The sequence below is a fragment of the Myxocyprinus asiaticus genome, chromosome 49 (assembly GCF_019703515.2).
Source record: "Myxocyprinus asiaticus isolate MX2 ecotype Aquarium Trade chromosome 49, UBuf_Myxa_2, whole genome shotgun sequence".
Lineage (NCBI taxonomy): Eukaryota > Metazoa > Chordata > Actinopteri > Cypriniformes > Catostomidae > Myxocyprinus > Myxocyprinus asiaticus.
Window position 1 is genome coordinate 17,108,760 of NC_059392.1, and position 12,646 is coordinate 17,121,405.

Sequence of the window (12,646 nt, forward strand, 5' to 3'; positions counted from 1 at the left end):
TGTTATTATAGTCTATTTATTGTGGACAGGGGATGTCCAACCTGCATCAAGATCAGATTGAATTCTGTTGAGTAGTGAAGCCCAAATCTCTCAAAAATAGGCTTAGCTATTCTCAGTCCTGCATTATTGATCATTTACCAGCCAGTCAGATTGATATCTAGTAATTCGATTTATCAGGAGTGTAAAATTCTACACCTTGTCCAGAGGTCACATCTTGGCATGGCCAGAACAAGTAACATGGGATACGTTTATATGTCTGGGAAGGTTTTTATTCATTAAGGTCAGGTTGGAGTTCTGATTTCAAGCCCCTGAATGTGTTTTATTAATTTCATAGCTACATTTTGCGGCTCATTTTGGTGGCTTTATTTACATCAATTGTCTTTTGCTTTGTGAATTATTTTGTTTTACAGTGCTTTTGTTAACTGTAAGTCTCTCTTAGTTGTTGAGTTGTTAGAGATCAAAACATTTGGACTTCAAATGATGATATTATGGTTCTGATATGTTTGCATTATGTCCACAAGTTAGGTTTAAAATGTTTAATTTGTTTGCTTTTAAAGGTGAATTTTGTTTCAGGTCCAAACAAGGAACCCTGTAAAAAAATTGATATTTGTGACTCAACTATTCATGGTATTTATAAAAAATATTTGTTCGAACTTTGCTTAATGATTAGGCAAAGTTATGTACACTTAAATGTATTCAAGGTGCAAAGAAAGTATTTTTTATTTACCTTTTACTTAATGGTTACTCCATTTGACATTTTTATTGTGTGTGTGCTATGAGCAAGTTGAGCATAAACTTTCAACATGGCAGAGGAGAGTATGCTTTCTGTGTCAAAATAAGAGTTCCTCAGGAAACTGGCGTCCTCTGTTTTCTCTCTGACAACAATCCATATATTCAGAAGCAACATGATAGGTGTGAGTGACTGCTTGTCACAAATCAACTGTTTAAAGGGCACCTATTATGGTTTTTAAACGTGCCTAATTTTGTTTGAAAGGTCTCATACAATAGATTTACATGCATCCAAGGTCAAAAAACACTTTCATTTGCTCATAATTTAAATTGCAGCATTACCTTTTTTTTTTTCCCAGTGTCAAAAATGGCTCATTCAACTATCCATTCTAAAGGATTCATTCTAAACTCCTCCTTTCAGAGAGCCTACTCTGCTCTGATTGGTCAGATGTCCCAGTCTGTTGTGATTGGTCTACCGCTTAGTGTAGTGTTTGAGGGCAGGTCAAAGCTGTTCGCGAGCAGCCAATGAAGACCAGAGGTGGGTTTTTTTGTTACCAAATTATGTAGGTTAGTACAGGAAGTAAATCTGGAATTACTAACGACTCGTTTAAGGTGTTCAGGATCGGTTCTTTCTTTTGGGAGTCAGTAACTCCATTTGTCGTGCACTTTGATTTTTTAAACTTTGCAGACTTTTTTACATTCACAAACAGATATAACACACTACATGAAAGGTAATATTTGAAAAACCATAATAGGTGCTCTTTAACACTTTCGGGTGATGACCCACCACTTGAGAAACACTGCTCTATACCATACTGTCAAACAGATGGTCAAAACATCAAACAGATCAGAAAGTTCTAAGTTAGAATACAAGTATTTTTTTCACTTACATACCAGATATATATAGCGTAGACCAGAGACCAGAGAAAAAAGTACAGAGTTTATAAATTGTAAACAGATGTGTCTTTTGTTGCGTTTTCGTTGTTCAAGATATAAACAGAATATAAAAACAGCAGATGCTCACAAAAAATGAAACAAGTCCAAATACAGTGTGACGCAAAACACGATCACTGATCAGTGGATTCATAAGATATATATTAAAATAATATTGGAGAAAATATGAGGCTACCTCAGATAATTTCTTGTCATGATGGGGGGCAGTCTCTGGTAACAAAGTGGACCAATCAGAGCTGTCTTTTGTGTTCTGTGTCGACACAACACACAGTTACATTTTGGAAGAGATGCAAGTCAGGCTAGTTATGTAGGCTACGCCGTAACCACAGTAGCGAGGTGTAGCCTATGATGTAGGTTCGATGCAGAAGTATAAATCGGCCTTAAGGCAACTTTTTAAAAAATACAGCCCGTTGTCACTCAACGCCACTCATAACAGCCGCAACGAACACTCATTATAACATTCAAAATAACAAACTCCGGTACAGGATCACCACTTATTTTAAAACATACGAACGACATGGAAACTCCTGCTCAAGAACTATAGATGTTTCTTCTGCATTAGACACTTACTGATGAAAGCTATTTCATAAAGTGTTAGGGACAAAACTGGGAAAGGCAAAAAGTGGTAGGGACGTGTCCCACCCATCCCACCCATAAATAATGCCTATATTTTAGAAATAGGTGTAACCCAAGTAATGTACTTAAAAGTACCTTAATTAAAAGTCATTAACTGTAATTTGATTAAAAGAATTTAAAATGTAATGTGCTACAGTACGTTTTTGACCTAAATAAGTGATTACATTAACACATTTTTTTTTTTTTTTTTTTTTTAAATCAGATTACACCCAACTCTGGTAATGACTCTAAAAGCCTGTAAATGACTATAAAACCATTATACTGTATAACAGCCAACATACGCACATGTTTGGACACACATTAATTGAATTGTTTATTAATGCTCCAAGTTGTGGATGTGTGTCATTGAGGTGTTGGATGAGAGAAGAAGATATCATGGCGTCTTTGCATCTAAAGCAAAGTTATATTACAAGGCAATACTTGTAGTATTTGATTCATATTTAATTCTACTCTATTTGTATTTGGTTCTTGTTGGAGTCATGCCTATCAACGGATGAGGATCTGCTTTTATGTGCTTTTTTATGTTTGTGTATGTGTGTGAAACCTCTTAACATGGGCAGAGCACATTTTTCGTTTTTCTGAATAATAACTCAGAATATATAGCTGTGCCATTACTCTAATGCTGTCAGTATCGGTTTCTGTGTAAACTCCGGCAGAGTGCAAATGTTTTTAGAGTTATTTTTTTTGTTTTCCATTTTTATTAATATATATTGTTCATTAATTTTTCCCAAAAGAAAAACATAGTTTGTTGTTATCTTATTTTGAAACCGTTCTTGGTAATGTTTGTGAATAAAACAAATTATACGTTATTTTGAACGTACATTTTTATTTTACGAGTAATCAGGTACTTGTTTTTTGTAGGTTAGAGTACTCAGCTACAAAATTACTCGAAATTGCCCATCCCTAGTATATACTGTCATACTGCCCATCTCAGCCCTGTTTGATGATAACTTGTAAAGGTGCCACAAGGATGAGTTCTGGAAGAACTCTGTCAGTTAGTTCAGAAACAGAAGGGAATCCAAATGGCACATGTCATGTTCAGTGCATGCGCTTGGATTTTCATTTTATATATAGCACGACCACAACAATAACATGCATCTATTTTTATCTAAAGTATTCTTGTGAACTGAAGAGTTTATGAGTGTTGTTTGATGTTGTGTTGGTTGAATTTTAACCACGTGGGTAGACAAACAGCCTTGGGAATGTTAATACCCTGTTTTCCCTCATACCACCCGCCACTCTTATCATGTCACTTGGCAGGAAAGTCACTGCCATCTATTAAGTGTACAGATGTCATCTTTATATCAAGACCAAACCAGATTCCAAACACTCTTGTTTTCATTCTCATCAGCTCCACTCGTCTGCTTGTATCTGGGTGACCTGCTGTCTTGGCACCTGTTTTGATGGATCAGACAAACACTGAAGAGTCAATGGAAATTCTCTCTCTGTTGGGTCATTTTCGTAATGCTCACGCAGCAGTGTTCGTTGTGAACCTCACCCAACCACCTTAATTACCACATGAAAAACATTCTTTCAGCACGTAGACAAAGATTTGCAGATGCATTTGGTTTGGCACTACATGAGAGCGATCTGAGAGCCGCAAATGCCTTAAAGACCCCTTGAAATCAAAATGCGCTTTTAATGGACTTTAGCTTTCATCACTATCAAGGCTATTCAATTGGTGGCCTGCGGGCCAAGTCCGGCCCACCAATTATCTTTATCTGGCCCTCCATCTGATTTTCATAAAACCGCCTTGCAGTCTGATTATCATAGTGCTCTGTGCACTTAACTCAGTGTTGAGTTTAACAACACTCAGCGGCCCATGCAACTGCATTCAGCAGTCTTCAGCTAGTGCACAGCTCTGGACCAGAGCGTGCATATTTATGTTTTTTCTGGCCATAGTTCAGTCACACTGATTCCAAAAACATGAACCAGCACTGTTTAGGTGAGCATATTTTATCAAGTCTTATTCAATCCAATTATTTTTGCAAATTGATTAGCTGCGGTGGAAAGTGCAGTCAAATCTACAGAATATATGACCACAGCAGTTACAGAAATGGTGTCAGCTCATGCACTTCAAATTAAATGCACAGAAAAGTACTTTTATTGTCCATGCTTCGTGTTAAACGGGCCGGTCTAATCTGTTCAGGGTATGTAGTGCTTGTTAAAAGTGCTAACATGAAGCAACTATACCATCAAGCTAGTTGAACAAACTCAGGGTTACAGGATTGATTTTGAGTTGGCAAAACCAAACCAATCCAATCAGGCTAAAGGGGCGGTCACACCAGGCTTTGACCATGCACATTTTTTCCATACAACCCAATGGACCAGGATGTGACTTCATGTGGGAGGACTTCTGGTGTAAGTAAATAATACAAACAACAAACAATATTATATCATTTTTATATATATATATATATATATATATATATATATATATATATATATATATATATATATATATATATTGTCTACTCACTTTCCTGCATCAATAAAACATGCAGCTTTAAAATATGTGTTCTTTGTATTGAGTCAAGAGGTCAGCGTGTGACATTTTGATCATCTATTGGCCATGCGTCCTCTCATCATACGAATTCATGGTTCAGAGTTCATCATGCTTGAACTTTTGTATGCAGCATCATACGAAATTTCTTCACATGAGGTGGCGTTTCAGGTCTCATACGTTCTGATGAGTTTGAATGGGAAAGAATGGAGCACGAAGTGTAGTGTTACTGCCCCTTTAATTGGTACCATGATGCTGCTCATCAACTTTCTCTGTCAACTCAGGCTTTGATCCTGAGTTTAAGATTAGTTCATGCACGCGTTCACAGGAATGAGTGACATTTGCAATGAACAGCTGCAAAACATTCACTTCTCGGGAGACAGTCAGTAGGATTTACCTCTCTGCTGAAGGCTGATCATTATTTTAAAAAAAATGAAGAATTTAAATACATTACATACACAGCACAAAAAGATATTGTTATAAAAATATGAAAAATTAAAACACATTTATGCTGCACAAGAAATCGCCATGACATCACAAAAAATTAAAACAGCACAAGAAATTACTGTTTAATTATGAAGAAATTAAATGCATTTAAGACAGCAAGAAGAAATACTGTGGTGGCTGCAAGAGTTCAATAGAACAGCTGGAAACAAGTTCTGAATGTGATAAAAATATAAAACAGCTGTTATATCAATGCCTAAGTGAATTCATATTTAGTAGGTTCACAACAAGAACACAAAAACGTAGTTTTAGCTTAAAAACTATTTAAAATATAAAAGCTTTTTTATTCATCTAAATGTAAAGCTTAATATAATTTAATACTATTACAAATTAATATATGCTACTATTGAATAATTAAAAAGTGAGAATTCGGAATACTGTATGCAATAATTGGTATGCAAAAACACGTATTTTGTGTACCACTTATATTGAACTTCACGTGAAATAATGTTCGTCTCTAGTCCACGAAAATAAAGGGGTTTATGAACGAATCGTTTTTCGTTCACCTCCATACACTGACTCATTTTTCTCGTTCACTGACGTCTCTACATTTCGAAGCCAATGAGTGAATGACTGACTAAAGCATTAGCCAATAGCATTCAAATGTGGGCTGTGAAGGAGCATCATTGGTTTCACCCATTGAATTAATACACTTCTTCAATGAACCAGTCGAGTCGGTCGTTTGAGTCTTTTGAGACGTCTCATTCATGAACAAAAAAATTAATGTACTTGTAAACTCGTGAACTAAATTAATGACTCGGCCATCTTGTTCGTGAACAAATATCTGCTGAACGAGAGAGAGGAGGCATGTCATTCGTTCAGTTTGGAATATGAGCCAATCGAATTCAACAAGGAAATGCATTAAGACAAGTTTTTAGGTATGCAAGAGCTATGGCCTGATCCTGTTGCAGTGCAGGTCCTGCAGCTTTGCCTACAGTGACCTTGAAGAAACTGCCCAGGCCCTTCTTCTTCTTCTTTGGTCCAGCAGCATCCTCCATGTCATCAGCAGGCATCTCTGCTGTCTCAAGAGGGGCCTTCTCCTTGGAGCGGACATATATTATAAAGAAAATAGGAATGACATGTTTAATCTGACTAAATGGTTACGGTTATTAATACCTAGAATTACATTGTAACAATTTGACAACACATTAATTCACTTAAAGGGGACCTATTATGCAAAATTCACTTTTACATGGTGTGAACATAAATGTGAGTCAGCAGTGTGTGTACACAACCACCCTACAATGTTAAAAGTCCACCCACTTCTCTTTCTTATATTTCTATTAATCTAAAGCAGTGTCTCAAAGTGATTCGTTTTCGTTAGGCCTCGCCCACGACTGGTGACGGACTCCACCCTATTATCATAGATCCTTTCCTGAGTGATCTACACACAGTCTGCCATTTTTCCGCACTGGAGCAGCTACGGTGAGAAGAATAGTGTCTCAGCTTCGTAAGCATCATAAGTGTTCTGTTGTTGGCTGTAAAAGTGAACATAAGAGTCTTCATGTACTCCGGCATCAGAGCCACTGAAGACGCAGTGGACAAGTTTTGTTTTTGAAGCAAATGTGCCCCAAAACATACCAAAATTCGTGTATGTTTGTGCAAATCATTTTACACCGGACTGCTTTGTGAATGAGGGTCAATATAAAGCAGGATTTTCCAAAAATTTTATTCTCAAGCATGGATCAGTACCAACTGTTCATGTTCCATCTTTATATCCTGAAGATGTAAGTATTGCACTTTATATTTTGTAAATGTTTGTAAATCGCCTTTCCGAATGTGCTTGTTAGCTGATTCCACGGCTGATGCAGCTAAAGTTACCATTGTCTCTGATTGTATACACGGAGAACAGAGCTATGTCATTATTTTTAATGCACAATACAGTAAGGTGATTGTCTTTTTGAAAACTATGTACATTTTGTGCGAACATAAGAGAGTTGTACTAAAAGTGGAATGAGTGGTTCTGATTTGTTGTTGCTGTAGTATCCGAAGCACGAGCTGTAAAGGCACAGCCCCTCTTCCGGAAAGGATCGGGGAGCAGCAGCTCATTTGCATTTAAAGAGACACACACGAAAACAGTGTGTTTTTGATTCCACCCAAAAAGAGGTATTTACAACATGGTATAATAAATGATCCGTGGGGTATTTTGAGCTGAAACTTCACAGACACATTCTGGGGACACCTGACACTTATATTACATCTTGTAAAAAGGTCAATAATAGGTCTCCATTAATTTTATTTACTGTCATATATCTCTTTTTTATTTATTATTATTATTATTACTACTACCATGACAGTCATCACCATCTTCATCTCAGTTGTCAGTCTGGCTTGGATGGACCCTCGATTGTCTTCACTGATATATTGGAGCTTGAACCTCAGGTCCAGGGCAGAGGCCATGTCAAGCAGCTCTTGTGTTGCTGTGTCATTATTTGTCATTGAGATAGTCCACTATCTTCTTTTTGATGCTTTTGATGAGGTCTGCGTCATCCTCCTGCACTGCCAATATTGAGTTGTTGAAGAGGTGGAGGGTTGGTTTAAAAAAAGACACTCTTACATATTTCTCCCCAGAAAGTGCATCTGTGAATTCAACCAGAGGGCTGTGAGACTTCCTGATGGCCTCCAGTACATCAGTGTCCTGCCATGAGGGGATGAGATGTCTGACTTTTCGGTCATTTGAAAAGACCTGGGCAATGGCCTTCTGCTGCTCGAAGACCCTGTCGATCATGGCCTGCCTAGATCCCCATCTGGTTGGACATTCTGTCTTTAGCGAGTGTTCAGGCAGATTCAGCTTCTTCTGTGCCTCTGCGAGCTCCATCTTTTTTTTTCCAACTATAGGAAAAGCTGCTGACCAGCTTCTTGCAGATCCCCATCGCATGGTCAGTCCTGGGATCCTTCATTGCATTCTCTTAAGATTACAACAAATATATATATATATATATATATATATATATACACAGTTGTGCTCAAAAGTTTGTATACCCTGGAAGAAATTGAGAAATTTTGGCATTGATTTTGAAAATATGACTGATCATGCAAAAACACTGTCTTTCATTTAAGGATAGTAATCATATGAAGCCATTTATTATCACATAGATGTTTGGCTCCTTTTTAAATCATAATGATAACAGAAATCACCCAAATGGCCCTGATCAAAAGTTTACATACCCTTGAATGTTTGGCCTTGTTACAGACACACAAGGTGACACACACAGGTTTAAATGGCAATTAAAGGTTAATTTCCCACACCTGTGGCTTTTTAAATTACAATTAGTGTCTGTGTATAAATAGTCAATGAGTTTGTTAGGTCTAACATGGATGCACTGAGCAGGCTAGATACTGAGCCATGGGGAGCAGAAAAGAACTGTCAAAAGACCTGCGTAACAAGGTAATGGAACTTTATAAAGATGGAAAAGGATATAAAAAGATATCCAAAGCCTTGAAAATGTCTGTCAGTACTTTTCAATCACTTATTAAGAAGTGGAAAATTCGGGGATCTCTTGATACCAAGCCAAGGTCAGGTAGACCAAGAAAGTTCCCTATCTGTCACTCACTCGAGGTTGTGTCGATGTAGTGACACTAGGGGTCACTCTTGGGAGCCCGAGACACCTCTGGTCTTTGATAAAAGGCCAATGAAAATTGGCGAGTGGTATTTGCATGCCACTCCCCCGGACATACGGGTATAAAAGGAGCTGGTATGCAACCACTCATTCAGATTTTCTCTTCAGAGCCGAACGGTCATGCTCACTGAGCTGAATTACCACGACTGTTCATTCACCTGTGCTGGATCTGATGGCGCATTTCAGCAGCTTCTCCCTCCTCTGCACTGGTGCACTGCAGAGAATGCCCCTGGGCACTTTGGCAGAAATAAGAGTATATTTCTCTAAAAGAGTATATTTCTCTAAAAGAGCGGCACACACGGAACATCTTTTTAAAGATGCGTCTTTTTAAAGATGCCTTTCCGATTGTGTGTTATTCCTGGTTGCGCTCGTTATCTCTCGCTTTTGACGGTCACGATCACTGTCTTTCGTGTCTGGGCACTGCTCAAGCGGAGACAGCGTTCGTGGATTGTCATGTACTCATTGCGAGGACATGTCCATGGCAACGATGCGGTCGCGGCTCGCCTTTGTAAGAAAGCAAGCCACCCTAGAGGCTCCCTGCCTCGGTCCTTTTACCCACGGGTATGAGACCAGCGCGGCTAGCACTGGGGGTGATTTGGGGACACCAATGGGACCGCCTCTGCCGGGTATCCCCCCGCAGACCTCCCATTCCCCAGCATGCTCGTCTGCCCCGATCGGGCTTCCGGATGAGTCCGCCGGCTCATCTCACGGCGAGTTCGACCTCTTATTCGGAGCCCGCGAAAGTGATGAGCTCTCGAGCGCAGCATCGGAGAGCAGGCTCGTCCAGTCGGATGCGGAAGCCTCAGCTGGGCTCCTCCCTTCGGGGACGATTTCCCAGTCACAGGCTGACACGGAGATGATGACATGCTTTCCCGGGCAGCCGTGAGCGTCGGCACCATCGCTCTTCCCTGAACCCTCGCGGCTCGATGATTGGTTCCTGGGCTCGCGGCGCCGCTCAAAGCCATGCCCCGCCCCCGTTCCTTTCTTCCCGGAAGTGCATGAAGAGCTGACAAGGTCGTGGGAGGCACTTTTTTACTGCCTGGTCCCGATCTTTTCAGCTTCCCCGCCCTCACTACCCTCGATGGATTTATCCCGGTGGATAAAGGCGTTCGCGGTGCACCTATGACTGCAGAGCGCTGCCACCTGGCGCGGGTGCCCAAAGCCCCCATCCAAGGCCTGTAGGTTTACGTCGTCTCTGACGGCCAAGGCCTACGGTGCCGCTGGACAAGCCGCCTCCGCCCTGCACGCAATGGCTCTCTTGCAAATCCGCCAAGGCGCTAAAGGAACTGCACGAGGGTAGTTCCGCCCCGGGATTGATGCAGGAACTGTGCTCGGCGACCGTCCTCGCTCTCCAAGCGACGGAGGTCACGGCGCGGTCTCTCGGGCGGACGATGTCCACATTATTGGTCCAGGAGCGCCACCTTTGGCTCAACCTGGTCGAGATGGGTGAGGCCGACAGGACACGTTTCCTTGCTGCCCCCATCTCCCAGGCTGGCCTATTTGGTGACACCGTCAAGGACTTTGCCCAGCAGTTCTCGACGGTGGAGCAGTAGACGGAGGCTATCCGGCATATCCTGCTCCGGCGCTGCTCAAGATCCCGCACCCTGTCTGCTCGTCGCCAAGGGCGTCCCCCTGCGGTGACTGCACTGGCTCCGCCACAGCCTGCCCCTTCGGCCTGGCCCCGGCAGGAAGCAGATGCCACCCGTCTCGTGGCCGCCCAGAACCCGTGAAAGGCTTCAAAGTGCCTTTGAGGTGGGCGACCCAGGGACGACGAAACCCGCTGCTCTGGAGCTGGTAAGCAGATCTCTCCATCTTTTTGTTACCTTTGCATTTAATTGCATTGCATGGCCAAGTGGCTGCAGTACTCAAGAGTTCAGCAAGAGTGGTTTCCTTGTTCCCTGGATTATGTATCCGGTGTGCACAGCCGTCATCATGACCACCGTCCACCACTCTATTTGGCAGGTTTGGCGCTCCAGCGGCGGTGTCCCGCCCCTGAGCACCCAGCTGTGGCACAAATCTGCCCCCGATGTGACAGTCTCCACGGGTCACGAGGACAGGCCTCTTCCTCCCCGTCCCAGGCTGTTCCGTGGTTGGTCACAAGGAGCCAGGTAAGTGCTTCGATGTCCCTAGACTCAGCACGGCCACGACATGGTGTGGCACCTTGAGCTCCACCCTGCCGTGAGGCCCTACCTGCCGGTACGTCCGACGACGTTGTCCCTTTGGTCCCCCTTGCACAGAACTTGGACGCGTTACTTGTGCTTTCCAATCCGTCATGATGGCTGGTCCGGACCGTCCGACTCGGCAATGCGATTCAGTTCGCCAGGCATCCGCCCAGGTTCAGCGGTGTCCACTTCACCTTGGTGAAGGACGAAAATGCTACTACCTTGCGCGGAGATCGCTACCCTCCTACGGAAGGGCGCGATAGAACCTGTCCCTCTGGTTGAGATGAAGAAGGGGTTTTACAACCCCTACTTTATCGTTCCAAAAAAAGGCGGTGGGTTGCGGCCAATCTTGGATCTGCGAGTACTAAACCAGGCTTTACACAGACTCCCATTCAAGATGTTGACGCAAAAAACGCATTCTGGCGAGCATCCGGCATCAAGATCGGTTCGCGGCAGTAGACCTGAAGGACATGTACTTCCACGTCTCGATCCTTCCTCGACACAGACCCTTCCTGCGGTTTGCATTCGAGGGTCAGGCATATCAGTACAAGGTCCTCCCTTTCGGCCTGTCCCTGTCCCCTTGCATCTTCACGAAGGTCGCAGAGGCAGCCCTTGCACCGCTAAGGGAGGTGGGCATTCGCATTCTCAACTATCTCGACGACTGGCTAATCTTAGCTCACTCTCGGGACATGTTGTGCACACACAGGGACTTGGTGCTCTCACACATCAGCCAACTAGGGCTTTGGGTCAACTGGGAAAAGAGCAAGCTCCTCCGGTTCAGAGCATCTCTTTTCTCAGTTTGGAGTTGGACTCAGTCTCTTTGACAGCGCGCCTCACGAATGAGCACGCACAGTCGGTGTTAGTCTGTTTGAAGGTGTTCAAACAGAAAACAGCGGTTCCACTGAAACTTTTTCAGAGGCTCCTGGGGCATATGGCATCCTCAGCAGTGGCCATCCCGCTCGGGTTGATGCATATGAGACCGCTTCAGCACTGGCTTCAGACTCGAGTCCCGAGATGGGCATGGTGCCATGGGACACATCACGCCGGTCTGTCACCATCTTTTCAGCCCTTGGACCGACCTCTCGTTTGTACGGGCAGGTGTTCCCCTAGAACTGGTGTCCAGGCGCATCGTGGCCATGACAGACGCCTCCAAAACGGGCTGGGGCACTGTTTGCAACGGGCACGCAGCCGCCGGCTTGTGGACGGGCCCGCGACTGCATTGGCACATCAACTGCCTCGAGTTGTTGGCAATTCTGCTCGCCCTGCGGAGGTTTCGGCCGTTGATCCAGGGCAAGCACATGTTAGTTCAGACAGACAACATGGCAATGGTAGCATATGTCCACCGCCAAGGCGGTCTGCACTCTCGTTGTATGTCACAACTCGCCCGCCGTCTCCTTCTCTGGAGTCAGCAGCACTTAAAGTCGCTGCGAGCCACTCGCATCCCGGGCAACCTCAACACTACAACAGACGTGCTGTCACGACAGGTTACTCTCAGGGGAGAGTAGAGACTCCACCCTCAGGTGGTCCAGCTGATTTGG

The 12,646-nt window shown here is 43.2% G+C and overlaps 1 protein-coding gene across 3 annotated transcripts in view; it reads left to right on the forward strand.

The window, feature by feature from the left end:
- LOC127438272 (inositol hexakisphosphate kinase 1-like) overlaps positions 1-12,646 on the forward strand; it is a 119,533-nt gene that overhangs the window by 1,598 nt on the left and 105,289 nt on the right. The gene's annotated exons all lie outside the window — the stretch shown is intronic.